The sequence below is a fragment of the Pristis pectinata genome, chromosome 1 (assembly GCF_009764475.1).
Source record: "Pristis pectinata isolate sPriPec2 chromosome 1, sPriPec2.1.pri, whole genome shotgun sequence".
In the NCBI taxonomy this organism is placed as follows: domain Eukaryota; kingdom Metazoa; phylum Chordata; class Chondrichthyes; order Rhinopristiformes; family Pristidae; genus Pristis; species Pristis pectinata.
The window spans coordinates 70,669,843-70,689,467 of record NC_067405.1 but is presented as its reverse complement, the minus strand read 5'-3'; the positions used below and the strand labels follow the sequence as shown (position 1 = coordinate 70,689,467).

At 48.5% G+C, this 19,625-nt stretch overlaps 1 protein-coding gene across 4 annotated transcripts in view; it reads left to right on the top strand.

Moving 5' to 3' along the window:
• The window catches only part of LOC127568548 (collagen alpha-1(XVIII) chain-like), a 308,942-nt gene that overhangs the window by 90,337 nt on the left and 198,980 nt on the right, over positions 1-19,625 (top strand). The gene's annotated exons all lie outside the window — the stretch shown is intronic.

The following is a 19,625-nucleotide window of genomic DNA, read 5'->3' as shown; positions in this document are numbered from 1 at the left end:
AGCTGCCTCAATCGAGTTTCACACCAGATTCCTGCCTGCCACTCACTAACCTACATTAGCTCTCGGTCCAGCCAGGGCTCTGCTTTAGAACTCCCCATTCATGTTTTGAAGCCTCACAGCCTCCGTCTCATTGACCTCCAGTAGACGTGGCTGGTGGACTCCATTTCCTTCACTCTACCAATAGCAGTGCAGCTGACAAAGTCCTTATCTCTGGTGGTCCCTCCCTGAACCTCTTGTGCCTCTCTCCTCCTTAAGACCCACCTTAGCATTTGGTTAAACCCACCTTTTTGACACAGCATTTGGTTCCCACCCTAATGTATTGGTATTGGTTTATTATTGTCACTTGTACCGAGGTACAGTGAAAAACTTGTCTTGCATACTGATCGTACAGGTCAATTCATTACACGGTGCAGTTACACTGAGTCAGTACAGAGTGCATTGAAGTAGTACGGGTAAAAACAATAACAGTACAGAGTAAAGTGTCACAGCTACAAAGAAAGTGCAGTGCAATAAGGTGCAAGGTAGATCATGAGGTCACACTCCATCTCATCATATAAGGGAATCGTTCAGTAGTCTTATCACAGTGGGATAGAAGCTGTCCTTGAGCCTGGTGGTACGTGCCCTCAGGCTCCTGTGTCTTCTACCTGATGGGAGAGAAGAGAGAATGACCCAGGTGGGTGGGGTCTTTGATTATGCTGGCTGCTTCGCCAAGGCAGCGAGAGCCTTGCACAGCTTGGTTTCCATTCTGGTGAAGTGTTTTGAGATGTGCTTCAGGGATTAAAGCAATTAGTGAAGTGTTCAAACCCAGCACAAAACTTGTGGTCTGCCAGGCAGTGACACTTACTTGGTTCTGACACCTAGACTACCTACAGCAGCCTGAAAAATACCACCTTCAGAGCTGCCACAAAATCCTCCAGATTTACTGGAAGGATAAGTGAAGCAATGTAGGTGACCTCTCCCAAGCCAACATCCCCAGCACTGAGGCCCTGGTCAACTCTCAGTTGGCTATGTTGAGCAGGTCTTGTGTTCCCATGCCCACCACAGATTTCCGAAGCAGAAACTCTTGTCCTGGATGGAGGACAGAGGAAAAGATTCAAGGGTATGCTCAAAGCCTCCTTGGAGAAATGCAGCATTCCCAATGACTCCTGTCAATCTCCAGCCCTTGGTGCTCAAAAAGTGGAGAAAGAAGTCAAAGTCAAGTTAATTGCCATATGCACAAGTACATGTATGCACAGGTATACTGACAAACTTACTTGCAGCAGCATCACAGGCACATAGCATCAAATAAGCAGCATTCACATGAAAAACATGAATTAAACATAAATTTTACAAAATTATACAAGAAAGGACAAAATTAGAACAAAAACAAAGTCCATTATAGTGCAAAGTGGTCATTGTGTTGCTATACTGAAGCAGTGATTAGGGTTGTGCAGGTTGGTTCAAGAACCGAATGGTTGAAGGGAAGTAGCTGTTCTTGAACCTGGTGGTGTAAGGCTTCAGGCTTCTGTACCTCCTGCCCAAAGGTAGCTGCAAGAAGATGGCATGGCCCAGATAGTGGGAATCTTTGATGATGGATGTTGCTTACTTGAGGAAGCGCCTCATGTAGATGCTTTTGATTCTGGGGAAAGTACATTGGGGATGGTATGGAAAACCTCAAGACCATGTATCAGAAGGAATGTACTGCCTCTCAACTACCCACCAATCCGTCCCACCAGCCATCTCCTGTCCCACCTGTGGCAGGGTCTGCAGTTCCCCCATTGGCCTCATTAACCACCAGAGGACACACAGAATTGGGTGTCCTTGACCCTGAGGAACTACGTGAGAAGCGTGTGAGCTATAAACTGTGCCCCTGACTTCCTGTTGATGCAGACACAAAACATGCTGGAATCTGGAGCAACAAACAATCTGATGGAGGAACTCAGTGGGTCGAGCAGCATCTGTGGGGGGAAAGGAATTGCTGACGTTTTGGGTCGAAACCCTGCGTCAGGCCTGAGAGGGGAGAGGGCCAGTATAAAGAGAAGATGGGGAGTGGTGGACCAAGGAGGGGTGAAGGATGAGGGGTAGAAGGAGCCACGTGGGGTGAGGGGAGAGTGAAGGGGGAGACGGCAAGCAGTGTGTTAAGCAGGAACACAAAGGCTACCACTGCTGGAATCTGATAAGTAAGGAAGGTGATAGTGGGAATCTGCTGATGCAGCTGGAGAAGACCCACAGTAAATGAAAGGACAGGATGGTGTTGGGAGGAGGGGAGGGGAGGGGTTGGTGGTGTTGCTTCCAGAAATTTGGGCCAAGATTCTCTCTCATCCAATGTCACTGATACAGATTATTTGTGGGCTCTGCCCGTGACCACAAGAAACTGCAGGGAGTTGTGGACACAGCTCAGCACATCACAGAAACCAGACTCCCCTCCATGGACTCTGTCTATACTTCTCGCTGGCTCGGTAAAGCAACCAGCAAAATCAAAGACCCCATCCATCCGGGACATTCTCTCTTCTTCCCCCTCCCATCGGACAGAAGATACAAAAGCCTGAAAGCATGTACCACCAAGCTCAAGGACAGCTTCTATCCTGCTGTTATAAGACTGTTGAACAGTCCCCAAATACGATAAGATGGACAAGCTACCTCACAATCTAACTGGTTATGACCTTGCACCTTATTGCCTCCCTGCACTGCACTTTCTCTGTAACTGTAACACTTTGTTCTGCATTATGTTGTTGTTTTCCCTTGTACTACCTCAATGCACCGTTGTAATGAAATGATCTGTATAGATGGCATGCAAGACAAGTTTTTCAGTGTACCTCAGTACATGTGACAATAATAAACCAATTTACCAAGTTAAAGAGGAAGTCAATCATTTCTGAAAGATCAGGGAATTGAGGGCTGTGGGGATCTGGTGTAGAGAAGGAGTTGAGGCCTGGGGTAGATCAGCCATGATCATATTGAATGACAGGCAGGCCTGAGGGGCCAAGTGGTCTACTCCTGCTCCTGTTTTTCTTACGCCCTTATCATTTGCCATGTTTCTCACTTCACAACCAGTGAGGTACCTCTGAGAGGCAGTCACCGTTGTGAAGGACTCAGCAGTGAATTGCACTGCTTGCCACGGTAACACCGTGTACTGTAGGCTCTGTCAGTCTGAGGATGGTTGTGAGATCCATGCACCAATGATTTGGTGTGATGGGGCAGAACACAGGGAGGTAACAGTAGATTGCTCTTTGGAGGAGCAGTGAGGCATCTTATGCACTGGTTTACAGACCTTTCCCTTTACCCATGTTCGAGTAAACGGAAGATGGTTATAGAGTGGAAACGTTGACATCAATTGCAGCTGAATATAACTGAAAATCAAACAAACTACAGCTGCTGGAAATCTAAAATTAAACCAGAAATTGCTGGAAACACTCAGCAGGCCAGGCAGCGTCTGTGGAGAGAGAAAGAGTTAACGTTTCCGGTCTGTTCAGACAAAGGGTCTTTGATTTGAAGCCTTCATGCTGTTTCTCTTTCCACAGATGCTGCCTGAATTTTTCCAACATTTTTGTTTTTATTATTGAATATAACTGAATCCTTTCTGGAGGTAAACAAGGGTTCTCTGGTATCCAACAAGACCTCCAGTCAATGTGCTCCTGACTCACTGCCTCAAACTTGCACTTTATTTGTTTACCTGCACTGTACTTTCTCTGTAACTGCAACACTATATTCTGCATTCTGTTTTTCTTTTGACTACCTTGATGTACTTGCATATGGCATGATCTGCCTGGATGTCATGCAAACAAAAGCTTTTCTCTGTATCTCAGTATAGGTGACAATAATAAACCAATACCAAACATCCATGATTTTCATACATATTAGCCTCAAAGTGAAACACTGGTGAGATCCATCCCTACAAGTCAGTGGGTCTGGTTAACTAGTAAACCCCTTGTACTTTTGCAACAAATCCCAGTGTTAACTCGAGGAACAGCATCTCTTCGAACTGCCCTCAGAACTGAATTCTGAATTTCAGATAACTAGCCTTTCCAGTTTGTGTCAGAACTGGCCTGTTCTGATGGAACATCATTGACCTGAAACATTAACTCAGTTACACTCTCCACAGCCGCTGCCTGACATGCTGAGTGTATCCAATATTTTCCTTCATTAAAGTGTTTTGTATCTCACATTTCTGTGTGTTCCACCCACCTCCGCCCCCCCCCCCCCCAACCTTCTCTGTCTCCTTCTATATACATCTTCTTCAGGAAAGGAGGGAGAGAGCAAACAGGAAACTATCGACTTGTTGGCCTTCTGTCAGTGGTAGGGAGAATGCAGGAACCTATAACAAAGAATGTAATAACAGAAGATCTGCAAAGGATAATAGGATTGAGCAATCAACAGAGATTTATGAAAGGAAAGTCATGTTTGATCAATCTACTGGAGTTCTTTGAGGGGATATGACCAGTAGAATAAATAAGGGGGAACCATTTGGATTTTCAGAAGGCTTTTAGTCAGGACCCACACAGAAGGTTGTTCACTAAAGTGAGTTCATTTGGTATTGAAGGTACTCTACTGACATGGATTGAGAGTTGACAGAAAGTAAAGACTGGGAAAAAATGGATCTGCAGCCTTCTGTTGTCTCCACTAAACACCTCCTAGCCTCCGTCATTTACTCCACCCCTCCCTCCCCCATTTGCTTATCGTCCCACCTACCACCTGGATCCACCTAATGCTTGCCAGCTCCTGGGTCAGCTTCCCCCCCCCCCCCCCCCCCCCCCCCCCCCCAACCCCACCACCACCTTTTTACACTGGCTATCTCCCCTCTACACTCTTGGTCCTGATGCAGGGTCTTGACCTGAAATGTCGACCATCCTTCTGCCTCCACAGATGCTGTGAGGTGGATGTTCTGATGCATGTGGGAGGAGTGATCTGTCTTGTGATACTACCAACCTGTTTTGATCCCATAACCTTTAACACCCCACCCAAATAAAAGTACGGCAATGTGGCGCAGCTGGTAGAGCCGCTGCCTCTCTGCGCCAGAGACCCGGGTTCAATCCTGACCTCCGGTGCTGCCTGTGTGGAGTTCGCACGTTCTCCCTGTGGCCGTGTGGGTTTCCCATTGGGTGCTCCAGTTTCCTCCCACATCCCAAAGAGGTGCAGGTTGATGGGTTAATTGGCTGCTGTGAATTGTCTCCAGTGGTAGGATCAGGGAGGAGTTGATGAGAATGTGGGGAAAATAAAATGGGATTAGTGTGGAATGGGTGCCTGATTTTCGATGGGCCAAAGGGCCTGTTTCCATGATGGATCTCTCTGTGACTCTTGTGTGAAAGTTAACAGTCACGTTTCCTATACCAGTGAGTACACTTCACTCCTGTAAAACACTTCTCCTTGTGCTGGGCCTGTGAAAGACAGGAGAAACCTGCTTGCGTCAGCACCTCTGCCTTCCCACGCAGCTAGGAACCGTGGCGATGTTTATTGACAGTCCGCGTGTGGTGTTTAAGCTGGCTGTCTTTGTGAGGATGAGTCAACAATGGAAAACTTTGCTTCAGAAATCCTGCCTGTGGGAGCAGGTGGGACGTGGAGGCCGGCCTCACAATGAGGTGATGAGATAGTGGGCAATGGTGTGTTTGAGCAGCTGCCGTTCGGATGGTGTGTTTCTGTGGTTGGGCTGCTGAGGTTGACGGATAGACCGCAGGAGGCGGGACCTGCTTTTGGATCTCACATCACTGCTTGCTCGTCCCCTTTCATCACTGTCAGATCCTAATCTGCTTTCCCTGCCGCCCATTCTTTGTTCAGTTGTATCGAAGGAAACACTCAGCCGGTTGGGCAGCATCTGTGGAGAGAGAAACAGAGCTGACCCTCCAGGTCACTGCTCCTGGGGACTCTGATTAGTTCTGGAACCCACAGCTGTGTCTGGTGTCAACCATGGGTCAGTGGGTTTTATGTCGCACCTCTGAGCCAAAGGGTTGTGGGTTCAAATCCCACTCCAGAGGCTTGAGCACATAATCCAGACCAGTATCTCAGTGCCATACAGCCTGGAAACAGGCCCTTCAGCCCATCAACCACCCCTTTACATTAATTCCATTTTGTTCTCCCCCCACATTCCCATTAACTCCCCCCAATCACTCACACACGAGGGGCAACTTACAATGGCCAATTAACCTACCAACCCGCACGTTTGTTTTTGGGATGTGGGAGGAAAACCGGAGCACCTGGAGGAAACCAAGGTCACAGGGAGAATGTGCAAATCCCACGCAGGTTGCATCCGCGGTCAGGATTGAACCTGGGTCACTGGAGCTGTGAGGCAGAGGCTCCACTGTGCTGTGCTGAGGGGGTGCTATATTTTGGGGGATCTGACTGCCTTCTCAAACAGACACAAAGGTTGCCACATGTCCTTTGGAGGAGTTGGGGCTTCATGTCCTGGCCGTTACTTGATCAGTGAAAAATCTCACTGCCATTTGTGTGACCTAGTAGTGGGCAGAATGACACTTCAAGAGTCTTTCACTGGTACAAAGGATGCCTTACAAATGCAAGAATTTTCCAAGCAAGCTGTAGTGGTTGTCCTCATTCTGCCTTCTCTGCAGGTACAAAGTGGAGAGCTCCTGTTCCTCATGGATCTGTCACACAGGTCTCAAGGAGTGGAGCAGGAGAACCGTGTACCATGGGGGCCTCTGCTGGCCAAAGTGCAAACTGCAGGGGTTGACAGCTGAGAAAACAACGCATAGGGCTGATCGATCTCCCAATGAGTGGGAAGCTGTCCTCAGAGGACAACTTCCTCAGACTGGTAGTGAATGTATAAAGCAATTTATCCTTACTTAAGTACCAACACCTAAATTGCAGGCAGCGCTGCAAATGATGTCTTGACCTTGCACCTTATTGTCTACCTGCAATGCACTTCCTTGTAACTGTGACACTTTACTCTGTATTTTTATTGTTTTTACCCTGTACTACCTCAATGCACTCCGTACTACCTCAATGCACTGTGTAATGAATTCTGTACGAACGGTATGCAAGACAAGTTTTTCACTGTACCTCGGTACAAGTGACAATAATAAACCAAAACCAATACAATCTCAGGGTAAATAAAGGCCAATGTACCACTTACTGCCTTAATTGCTTGCTGGTCCTGCATGTTTACTTTAAGGTCTTCATGAATTAACCCACTTGCAACATACACTGCAGTTACTTGGCCAGGCTACTCCCACAGCTCCTCCCAGACCTGTAACCTCCATCACCACTTGCAAGTTCCCCTCCAGGTCACACATCATCCTTGCTTGGAAATCCATCAGGCAGGAGGTACAGAAGCCTGAAGCCCCACACCACCAGGTTCAAGAACAGCTACTTTCCTTCAACCATTCGGTTCTTGAACCAACTTGCACAATCCTAATCCCTACTTCAGTCTAGCAACACTATGACAACTTTGATCACTTTGCACTACATTTGTTTTCTTTGTTCTAATTGTGTCCTTTCTTGTAAAAATTGTGTATAATTTACACTTAATTTTGTTCTCTTGTGAATGTTGCGTATCTAATGCTACGTGCCTGTGATGCTGCTGCAAGTAAGTTTTTCATAGCACCTGTGCATACGTGTGCTTGTGCATGTGACAATAAACTTGACTTTGACTTTAGACTTTGTAATATATTGCTGGCCCTTCATTGTTGCTGGGTCCAAATCCAGGAACTGCCTCCCCAACGCTCAGTGATCACAGATTGTTTAAAAAAGTTTATTCTGTTCTTCCAAAGTGAGTGGGGGAGCGATGTATTGTGAGGCCTCATATTTTCCCACAATACACCACTCACCCGCTCCCCTGCCCTATTTATATTCCTCAGAAGGCTCTTACTTCCCCTCACTACCCACATTCCCACTTGGAGTTGTATTAGCAGCAGGGTAACATACTTCATCAAGCACCTTTTGAAGGTTCACATCAACAGCACTGCCCTCAAACCCCTCTCCTCTCCTCTTGTTCTCTCACTGAAAGCTCAGTGAAATCAGCTGAACAAGATTTACCCTTGGCTACAGTTGCTTATGCTGGGAGTTAATTTTTCCTGGAGTAACAGTGCTAACAGTTCCATGACCTCTGACCACCATTGGCTGGCGAGGTAGCCACTATTTGCCAGGTTAGTCCCCATTTAAAGTAAAGATGCAATGTGGGCAATTAGCCAGTCCCGACACAACAAACAATGTGCTGGAGAAACTCAGCGGCTCGAGCAGCATCTGTGGGAGGAAAGAAATTGTCGATGTTTCAGGTCGAAACCCTGCATCAGGAGTCCTGAGTTCCTCCAGCATATTGTGTGTTGCTCCAGATTCCAGTATCTGCAGTCTCTTGTGTCTCCATCGTAGCCAGTCCTAAAGTTCTGGAGTCATACAGCATGGAAACAGGCCATTCGACCCACCACGTCCATGCCGACCAGTGGGCACCCACCCATACTCATCTCATCTGCCCTCTGCCACCACACCTGTATACGAGGGTGGCGGCAGACTGTGTGAGTTTCTTCTGCAAGTTCCTTCCCTCAGCAACCGGGCGCTGTGAATCTCTCAACCAGGTGACTTGAAGTGCAGCCAGCCTTTGGAACTGTACTGTGGACATTCAAGAACAAGGTGCTCCCTCACCAGCATGTGTCTGTTTGCATGTATGTCAAAACCTCTTTGAGTGCAGCTTTGACAAAGGCGGAGCCGCTCCCTCACAGTGCCAGGGACCCGGGTTCAATCCTGACCTCGGGTGCCTGTCTGCGTGGAGTTTGCATGATCTGCCCACGTGGGTTTTCATCCGGGTGCTCCGGTTTCCTCCCACACCCCACACCCGCACAGGTTGGCAGGTTAATCAGCTCCTTACTGTAGGTAGGTGGCAGGAGAATCGAAAGGGGGTGTGTGTGAGAGAGAAAGTAAGCCGCAGGGCTCCAGGGAAATAAGGAGAGGGGGAATGGGACTGATGGGATTGTTCTGCTGAGAGCTAGCATGGGCCTAGTGGGTCGAATAGCCTCTTCTGGTCCTATCACAAGAAAGTTGGAGCAGGTATCGGCCACAAGACCCCTCAAGCCTGCTCCACCATTCACTATTATCATGGCTGATCTATGTGGGCCTCAACTCTTCTTCTGTGCCAGTTCCCCATAGCTGTCAGTTCTTCGATCTATCAAATATTTATCCATCTATATATATCAAATGATCTGGCCCTCTTCACCCTTTGGGGCAGATAATTCCAGAGGTTCACTATCCTCTGAGAGAAGAAATGTCTATGCACCCCAGTTTTAAACAACGGGCCCCTTTTGTAACCTTGTTCCCTTGTTCGTGACTCTCCCATTAGTGGAAGCTTTTTTTTATAATTATCCACCAATTTGGGGGCAACAATGTACAACTGATAGCCCTGATCTGGCTGTTGAAGCATCGTAAGCAAGTCCAATCCTGTTGCTATGCCCTCCAGTAGGAAGTTTTTGAGCAAGAACACCCCTACTTCCACCCTGGTTGCCCTGGGAACCTGCATTCATTGCCCCCCTCAAGCCCCTGCAGCTGAATCTAACACCTTCACCACCCACTTGCAGTTGACTCATTATGGAAAGGAATTGGGCTCCATTGTGGTGGGTGAAGCTCCCGCCAACCGTCATGATTGGATGTTGGGCCAAACTGAATGGCCAGCTTCTGTGCTGTGTGACTCTTTGATAAGTCTTGCTGAGGTGTATGATTGTTGAGGCATCAGAGGGTGGATGGGGGGAAGGTGGTGGGGGGGGTGGTGGTGGCTGCTTTGATGTTTTGATTGGACAGCAGTGCTTTGACAGGGTCTCCTGGTCTGTGCCCGCAACAACACTGATGCAGCACTTTTAACATGCATGTCCCAGTGGATCACATAGGGGCCTCACTGGCCAAAGGTTCACCATGAGATGCATTGGTTGGCCGACTGCTTGGTCAGACAGGGAGGAAGGTGCATCTTAAGATATTTTTATTTGTTAGTCACACGTACATCGAAACACACAGTGAAATGCATCTTTTTAGGTTACTGAGAATGTGCTGGGGGCAGCCCGCAAGTGTCGCCATGCTTCTGGCGCCAACATCGCATGCCCACAACTTCCTAACCCGTACGTCTTTGGAATGTGGGAGGAAACCGGAGCACCCAGAGGAAACCCATGCAGACATGGGGAGAACGTACAAACTCCTTACAGACAGTGGCACGGAGGGAATTCCAGAACCTGGGACTGAGATGTCAGTCAATAGTGCAGCAAAGTTAAATCCTGGGAAATAAAGGGGCCTAGAGATGGGGAAACATGGAGATCTGAGGCAGGGGTTGTAGGGCTGGAGAATATTGCAGAGCTTAGGCATGGGTGAGCTACTGGAAATTAGAAACGGTGTCATCACTGGGCAGGTGGGTGAGGGCGGGGGCAATGGGATGTCCTGCGATTTGGAATATGGAGTGGTGCCTGGCTGTGGGACAGACCCTAGAAAAGGTTGGCACTTCTGGGGGAGGGCAGGGGCAAAATAGAAGGAGTCATTCTCCTTTGTACTTCATCTCGCTGTGAGTTTCTTTCCTGCTCCGGGAGTGCCGAGTGCCACCAGCAGAGGGCAGCAGCAGCTCATTCCCCTGCAGTGTGTGTGTTAGCAATGGTTTCCGGCTTTCCTCAGGATCAGAGACCTCTGCTAACCAGTAGCTCAGTCGGGCTAAGGCAAGGAACCCCTTTGCTTCATCCAATTCCATCTTCCCATTTTCCCAAATGTACATTGTTGTATCACTGTTCACGACCTCAGGACCTCTCTTTACAGCCGCGTTGTTGAGACGTTAAATCCAGGGCGTCTGGGAAACAAAATGCAAATATTTGCACAGCAAGTTCTCACAGAGGGCTATGGTAGAAGTCTGATAGTCCAGCCTTTACAAGTGCTGCACTGTCAGAGTTTCTGGATTATGGATTGTTATTTCTATCAATACCCCAACAAACTTCTAATTCACTTTTTTTAAGATGTTACACAGCGTTATAATAATTTTTCCAGTGGACCCAGTAAGTTTAAGGGAGCGGGGGAATTCTGGTCCCGGTGAGTTTGTAAGGAGCACAGCAGATGTGATCTGTGAGCCAGCTGCCAAGCCAGCAGGACTTCCAAACAGTCAGACAGTGGGTAATGGGAGTTTTGCTGTGATCTGTGTTGGTGATTGAAAATCAAAATGCTGTAGGTTCCCGAAAGCAGAAATAAAAAGAGAAGGTGGTAAAAGTACTCAGCAGGTCAGACAGCGGCTGTAGAAGGAGAAACAGAGTCAACGGATCATTCATGAGGCAGAGGCAGAAATAGACAGGAGTTTTAGGGAGATAGTCACCCTTAAAAGTCAGGAGGCAGGTAGCTGGGTGACTGTCAGGAAAGGGAAGCGGTATAGACAGAAAGAGCAGAACACCTCTGTGGCCGTTCCCATCAACAATAAGTATACCGTTTTGGATACTGCTGGTGGGGATGACCTACCAGGGACAAGTTGCAGTGGTCGCGTCTCTGGCACCGAGATGGGACCCTCGGCTCAGAAAGGAAGGAGGGAAAAGAGGAGAGCAGTAGTGATAGGGGATTCGATAGGGGGACAGATAGGAGGTTCTGTGGGAGAGATTGAGAATCCTGGATGGTCTGTTGCCTCCCTGGTGCCAGGGTCTGTGATATCTCGGATCGAGTTCTCAATATTCTCAGGAGGGAGGGTGAGCAGCCAGATGTCGTGGTCCACGTAGGGACCAATGATGTGGATAGGAAGCAGGAGGAGGTCCTGCAAAGAGAGTTTAGAGAATTAAGTGCAAAGTTGAAGGACAGGACCTCCAAGGTTGCAATCTCAGGAATGCTACCCGTGCCACAAGCTAGTGAGGCTAGAAATAGGAGGATCGTGCAGCGAAATACGTGGCTAAGGAGATGGTGCAGGAGGGAGGGCTTCATGTTTCTAGACAATTAGGCTTTGTTCCAGGGAAGGTGGGACCTGTTCCGACAGGACGGTTTGCACCTGAACTGGAGGGGGACTAACATTCTTGTGGGTAGGTTTGCTAGTGGTGCTCCGGGGGGTTTAAACTAGATTTGCAGGGGGAGGGGAACCAGAGTGTTAGAGCAGATAGTGAGGTGGAGGAGGAAAAAGGTCATGCAAGGACTGCAGGTATAGACAGAAATCAAAGGTGTGTTCGTGATAGAAATGTTGTCAGGTGCATCTATTTCATTTCAAGAAGTATTGTAGGTAAGGCAGATGAGCTTAGGGAGTGGATTGGCACGTGGCATTACGACATTATCGCTATTAGTGAGACTTGGTTGCAGGAGGGGCAGGACTGGCAGCTTAATGTTCTGGGGTTCTGTTGTTTCAGACGTGATAGAGGGGGAGGGATGAAGGGGGGAGGAGTGGCATTACTAGTCAGGGAAAATATCACAGCTGTGTGTAGACAGGACAGCCCGGAGGGCTCGTCTACAGAGGCCATATGGGTGTAGCTGAGGAACAGGAAAGGTGTGGCCACACTAATAGGGTTGTATTATAGACCGCCCAATAGTCAGAGAGAACTGGAGGAACAAATCTGTAGTGAGATAGCAGACTGATGTAAGAAACAGAAAGTTGTAATTGTAGGGGATTTTAACTTTCCACATATTGACTGGGACTCCCACACTGTGAAAGGGCTGGATGGCTTGGAATTTGTCAAATGTGTTCAGGAAAGTCTTCTAAATCAATATGTAGAGGTACCAACAAGAGAGAATGCAATACTTGATCTCCTATCAGGGAACCAGACAGGTCAGGTGACAGAAGTATGTGTAGGTGAGCATTTTGGGTCCAGTGATCATAATGTCATTAGTTTCAAGTTAATTATAGATAAGGACAGGTCTGGTCCTCGAGTTGAAGTTCTAAATTGGAGAAAGGCCAATTTTGTGGAAGTGAGAAAGGATCTAGGAAGAGTGGATTGGGATAAGTTGTTTTCTGGCAAGGATGTGTTCAGTAAGTGGAAGGCCTTCAAAGGCAAAATTTTGAGAGAGCAGAGTTTGCATGTTCCTGCCAGGATTAAAGGCAAAGTTAACAAGGACAGGGAACCTTGGTTTTCAGGGGATATTGGCGATCTGGTTAAGAAAAAGAAAGAGGTGTATAGCAGGTATAGGCAACTAGGAACAAATGAGGTACTTGAAGAGTATAGAAAAAGTAAGAAAATACTAAAAAAGGAAATCAGGAAGGCAAAAAGAACACGACGTTGCTTTGGCAGATAATGTGAAGGTAAACCCGAAGAGTTTCTACAAGTATATTAAGAGTAAAAGGATAGTAAGGGACAAAATTGGTCCCCTAGAAGATCAGAGTGGTCGTCTAGGTGTGGAGCCTCAGGAGATGGGGGAGATCTTAAACAGTTTTTTTGCATCAGTTTTTACTCAGGAAACTGGCATAGTGGATATGGAAGGAAGGGAAACAAGCAATAGTGTCATGGAACATAAAGAGATTAAAGAGGAGGAGGTGCTTGCTGCCTTACAGCGAATAAAGGTAGATAAATCCCCCAGGCCTGATAAGATATTTCCTCGGACATTGAGAGAGATTAATGTAGAAATTGCAGGGGCCCTGGCAGATATATTTAAAATGTCCTTAGCCACGGGTGCAGTGCCGGAGGAAAGGATCGAAAAGTAAACCAGGTAATTACAGGCCAGTGAGCCTGACATCAGTAGTGGGTAAATTATTGGAAGGTGTTCTGAGAGATTGGATATACAAGTATTTGGACAACCAAGGGCTGATTAAGGATAGTCAGCATGGCTTTGTGTGTGGTAGATCGTGTTTAATGAATCTTGTAGAGTTTTTCGAGGAGGCTACCAAGAAAGTAGATGAAGGAAAGGCTGTGGATGTTGTCTACGTGGACTTTAGTAAGGCCTTTGACAAGGTCCCACATGGGAGGTTAGTTCAGAAGGTTCAGACACTGGGTATCCATGGAAAGGTTGTAAACTGGATTCGAAATTGGCTGTGTGGGAGAAGACAGAGAGTGGTAGTGGATGATTGTTTCTCAGACTGGAGGCCTGTGACTAGTGGTGTGCCTCAGTGGTGTGATTGTTGTTTGTTGTCTATTTCAATGATCTAGATGATAATGTGGTAAATTGGATCTGCAAGTTTGCTGATGACACTAAGATTGGAGGCGTGGTGGACAGGGAGGAAGGCTTTCAAAGCTTGCAGAGGGATCTGAACCAACCGGAAGAATGGGCCAGAAAATGGCAGATGGAATTTAATGCAGGCAAGTGTGAGGTGTTGCATTTTGGAAGGGCAAATCAAGGTAGGACATACACAGTAAATGGTAGGGCACTGAGGAGTGCGGAGGAACAAAGGGATCTGGGAGTTCAGATACATAATTCCCTGAAAGTGGCGTCACAGGTAGACAGGGTTGTAAAAAAGGCTTTTGGCATCCTGGCATTCATAAATCAAAGTATTGAGTATAGGAGTTGGGATATGATGAGGTTGTATAAGACATTGGTGAGGCCAAATTTGGAGTATTGTGTGCAGTTCTGGTCACCTAACTATAGGAAGGATATTTGTAAGATTGAAAGAGTGCAGAGGAGATTTACGAGAATGTTGCCGGGTCTTCAGGAGTTGAGTTACAGGGAAAGATTGAACAGGTTAGGACTTTATTCCTTGGAGTGCAGAAGAATGAGGGGAGATTTGATAGAGGTTTACAAAATTATGAGGGGTATGGACAGAGTTAATGCGAGTAGGCTCTTTCCACCTAGATTAGGAGAGATAAGTACATGGCTTTAGGATGAAAGGGGAAAGGTTTAGGGGGAACATTAGGTGGAACTTCTTCACTCAAAGAGTGGTGGGAGTATGGAACGGGCTGCCATCTGATGTAGTAAATGCGGGCTCACGCTTGAGTTTTACGAATAAATTGGATAGATACATGGACGGGAGAGGTCTGGAGGGTTACGAACTGGGTGCAGGTAAATGGGACTAGCAGAATAACAATTTGGCACAGACTAGAAGAGCCGAATGGCCTGTTTTCTGTGCTGTAGTGTTCTATGGTTCTATGGTTTCAGGTCGATGGCTTTTCGTCAGAATGCGTAATCTGTTCTGGAGAGATTAAGGGGGCAGCGGGGAGATCTCTTGAAAGGTGCCACAGTCCCATTTGGGTCTGTGTGAGAGAGCAGAAGGGGGTTGGGTTTGGAGTCACAGAGTCATACAGCACAGAAACAGGCCCTTGGGTCCATCATGTCCATGCCACTCATTGTACCTCCCTTCCTACCCTGATCTCATTTACCTGCATTTGGTCTGTAGCCTTCTCTGCCTTGGCCATTCAAGTACTTGTCCAATGCTTCTTAAATGTTATGAGAGTGTCTCGAACCCCACCTCCTCCGGCAGCATGTTCCAGACTCCACCACCCTCTGTGGGGAAAAAAAATCCCCCTCAGATCCCCCTAAACTTCTGACCTCCCACCTTAACCCTATGTCCTCTTGCTTTAGACACCCGCACTGGAGAAAAAGATTTTTACTCTCTACCTTCATTCTTTTTCTCCTACTGTCACGTGCACTTTTTCTCTTTCTCTCTCTTGCTTTTTCTCTCTCTCGTTCTTTCTCCTTTTACTCTTTCCCTTCTCACTTCTCATTTGCTTTTTTCCTTACTCTTTCATTCTTTTTCTATCAGCCATTTATTTTTTTATTCTTATTCTCTTACTCTCCTTTGCACTTTTTCCCTTCCTCTCTCTCACACTCTCTTCCCCTCCCAGCCACCACTGCCCCCCCCCACCCCTCCCCCCCCCCGGATGACAGCTGTGACATTCTGACATGGGAATAACTCTAATGAACTGATTCGTGCTTACCTCTGTGATCTCCTGGGTTAAAGTGTGGAACATTGGCAGTAGTTTTAGGTATCTGTTTCCCACTCCTCCTCCTCCTTCCCGGATCTCCTGCTGGAATACGGCTTCTCAGAACTGGGGAAGCTGTGAGTACCTCTCGGAGACCCTGGCCCAGTCTGTTCAGTTACCGGAGGGAAGGGTGAATACCTGCACAGGAGCAGTTCCGTGGTGTCAGAGGATGCTCTGTCGGGTGCAGTGCCAAACGGATGCTGCTGGTGGAGAGATCAGGTGGCACAATTTTGAAGAAAAGTCAGTGGAGGGAGGATTTGTTCTCACAAACAGCCCTGCCAATAGTTGACCATCAACCAACCACAAATACAGATTACCTGTTTGTTATCAGCATGGCTGCCTTTGTAGCCAACGTTACAGTGAGAGCACTGTAATGGGCAGTCATTGGTGTGTCCTGACACCATGGCAGGCTCTGTTTTGGTAGGCTAGATCCCTGGTGTGAGTCTGTGTCCTGAGAACTGATCCCCAATGTGAGGAGATCCAGAGATGGGATCCCCAGCTGTGCCCTGTGAATCCTGTGTGTGCCTCCACTAGGATTTGTGGCTCAGAATAAGTCGCGCAGAGTATTTTGAACACCAGGCTGCGATTACAAAGTTAATTGGACAGCCGTCACCTGACTTAGAAAGAATAGACCTTTGGAGTTGTTCCCTTGTCTGCTCTGTGTCTAGGGAAGACACTTTGGAGCCCATGTGTGTGTGGGTTACTGTGGCGCTGCTAACCACGTCCTTGACCTTGGTTTGGAGCAGAGTAAAATAAGAAGCTCCCTGCGTGGCCACTCTCTGGGGAAGCCCCTGGACCTGTTCCCGTCAAAGGCCTGGGATAAGGCAGTCACGATGCTGAGAACTGTTCCCTCAGGCTGGCCATGCCCCAGGTTCAAGACCCTGTGGATCCTGGGGGCCACGTTCCACAAGGGCTGGATTGCTGTTAACTGTGAGGGAGGGACAACTGTTTCCATGGGATGGTGGTTGGATTTATGCTTTGCGCTGCACAACCTCTGGATGTCTGCAAGTGTTTTAGGGTGGCTGCAATGTTGTGTTTGCCTGTTACTGCAATGTAGGGACTGTGTCTTTATAGCACCTGAGAGAGCCACAGGTTAGCGTCTCATTGGCAGCTCTGATGCGGAGGAGCCCCACCGTTCTGCGCTGGAATGCTGACCTGGCTTATGTGCCTGGGGCTGGCCATTATGAGGCGAGGGTGTCGCACCCCAGGGCCAGGGTCATCAGTTCAGAGCCCACGGCTGTTCACTGCCAGGACCCTCACACCATCTCCAGGATACTACCCTGAATGGTCAGGCAGTTGGCGGGGGGAGATTGTGTCTCCCGAGACTCTATGATTCAATGGTTTCTCCTGTATTATGCTTTTCTATATCAGTTGCTGATATTTCCTTAATAATGGATTCCAGCATTTTTCCAATGACTAATGTCAGGCTTACAAGCCTGTAGCTTCGTGCTTCCTGTCTCACTGTCGAAGCATTACAATTGGGGTATCCCAATCCACTGGGACCTTTCCAGAATCCAGGGAATTTTGGAAGACCTTGACCAATGCATCCACTCCTGTTGAACACCTTGGGACGTTAGAAGGAGGACTTGGTTTTTTACAGTGTCTCTTCTGAGACTATTGGTTCTCAGGCTCCATTCTGCTGGGAATCAGGGCAGGAATCATTGCCATGGTCTTTCCAGATGTTTGGAATACCGTGTGCAGGAAGATCTTGCATCTTTCATTGGGTCATCGAGTCAGAGGGAGGAATAGGCGCTTCAACTCACTGGGTTCATTGACCACCCATTTATACCAGCCTGACATTCATCCTATATTTTACAACATAGGAGACCATTCAGCCCATCAAGTCTATGCAAGCACTCAGATTAATTCCGTTCCCCCACTTCCCACTTTCCCTGAAACTCATTCCCTCTCACATCCTCATCAACCACCCCCCCCGCCCCAGATTTTGCCACTCACCCGCACACTCAGGGAAATTTACAGCGGCCAGTTAACCTACCACCAGCATACTTTTGGGATGCGGGAAGAAACTGGAGCACCCGGGAGAAACGCACGCGGTCACAGGGAGAACGTGCAAACTCCACCCAGGCAGAGCCTGAGGTCAGGATCGAACCGGGGTCTCTGGATCCACGAGGCAGCTGCTCTACCTGCTGCACCACAGTAAGATAAAAGTTACTGCAGTGCACAGCCCAAGTCCTGCTGTCACCCAGTGCACCTCCCACCTTCCCACCCCCTCCAAGTCCGGACAGTATTAGGAAGGACCCCCTCCCTCCACCCACCCATGTGGACGGGGGTGTGGGTGTGCATGCAAGCGGCCCGGTGGACGGCTCCTGCTCCTGTTTCTCATCTGAAGCCAGTGGAGGCTGACCTCCCACACCAGGACCACAGGGCAGGCCTTGCTCTGACTCCAACCACTGGAAGGAGGGAGGGTGACTGGGCATTGGGGGAAAGAGGGGATCATGGGGGAAAGAGGGGATCACAAAGGGGGAGAGGGGATAATGAAAGGGGAAAGAGGGGATAATGGAGGGGGAAAGAGGGGATAATGGAGGGGGAAAGGGAACAATGGAGGGGAAAGAGGGGATAACAGAGGGGGAAGAGGGGACGGAGGAAGGAGAGTTATGGACGTGTGTGGGAGAGGGGGAAATGGCTGAGGACAGTGAGAAAGGACTCTTTCCCTCTCTCTCTCTCTTGCTTTCTTTCTCTTCCTCACTTTCTTTCTCTCTTGCATGCTCTCTCTCTCTCCCCCTCCAACCTCTGCCTCTCACTTTCTTTCTCTTTCTCCTTTGCTTTCACTCCCTCACACACGTGCTCTCTCTCTCTCATTACCCTGTGAATCACTCTCTCTCTCCTCCCCCACTGCAGACCCTCTCTATCTCTCCTGCTGACTCCTCTCTCTCTCCCCCATCCCCCCCGCCGACCCCTTCCTCTCTCCCACCCAGCCCCCTGTTCATTTTGCGCTCCCTCTCTCATGTCCCGCAATCCTCCTCCTCTTCCCCCCCGACTTCCCCTCCATGCGCTATTGCACCTCTTCCCCCACACCCTCACCACTCCCCCTCTCTACCCACTCTCCTCCCCTTTTCACCCCTGAAAAGACATACGTTTTCCTCTCTGCACTGAAGCACTGAGAGCAGCTGCAATGTCTGATAGTAGATCAGGTGATTGGAATTGATGGTTATTGGGTCACTGGAATGTGGTAAGGTGGTCAGGTGCAGAACTGGGGGAAGCTGTCATGGACAAAGGCATGATCGGGGAGTGAGATATTCGGGGGACTCAAAGGATACCAGAAGATCTGCCAAAAGCATCGTGACTTCCTGAACATTCACACAGAGGGGCTGAATGGCCTGTTCCTGATTCTATTTTTTTTCACATCCTTGTTTAAGTTTAGAGATGGCAGTGGGTCACTGAGTCCTGACATGGAACAGGTTATGCATCTTGTATAGGGAATGAGTGGTTGAGGCAGGTACATCAACAACATTTAAAAGGTACCTGGACAGGTACACGGATAGGAAAGATTTAGAGAGAAATGAACCAAACACGGGCAAATGGGACAAGCTTAGATGGGGATCTTGGTTGGCATGGACGAGTTGGGCCGAAAGGCCTGTTTCCATGCTGTATGTCTCTCTGACTCTATGACCCTTAACCCAGCGCACTCTGATGCCCTGCTGAGACCTTCCCTACTTCCCACGGGTGAATGTCAACAGCGCAGGGTCGGTCACGCCCCCTCCCTCGTCACCACCATTGCAACTAACAGCTGGAGCGTGGCAGCACCTGTCAGGTTGGGCAGTGTCCGCGGAGAGAGAAGCAGCGCTTCAGGCTGGCCAAAAGTTCGGACGGAAGCTCCTCGACCCCGAGAGGTTGATTCCGTCTCTCTCTCTCTCTCTCTCT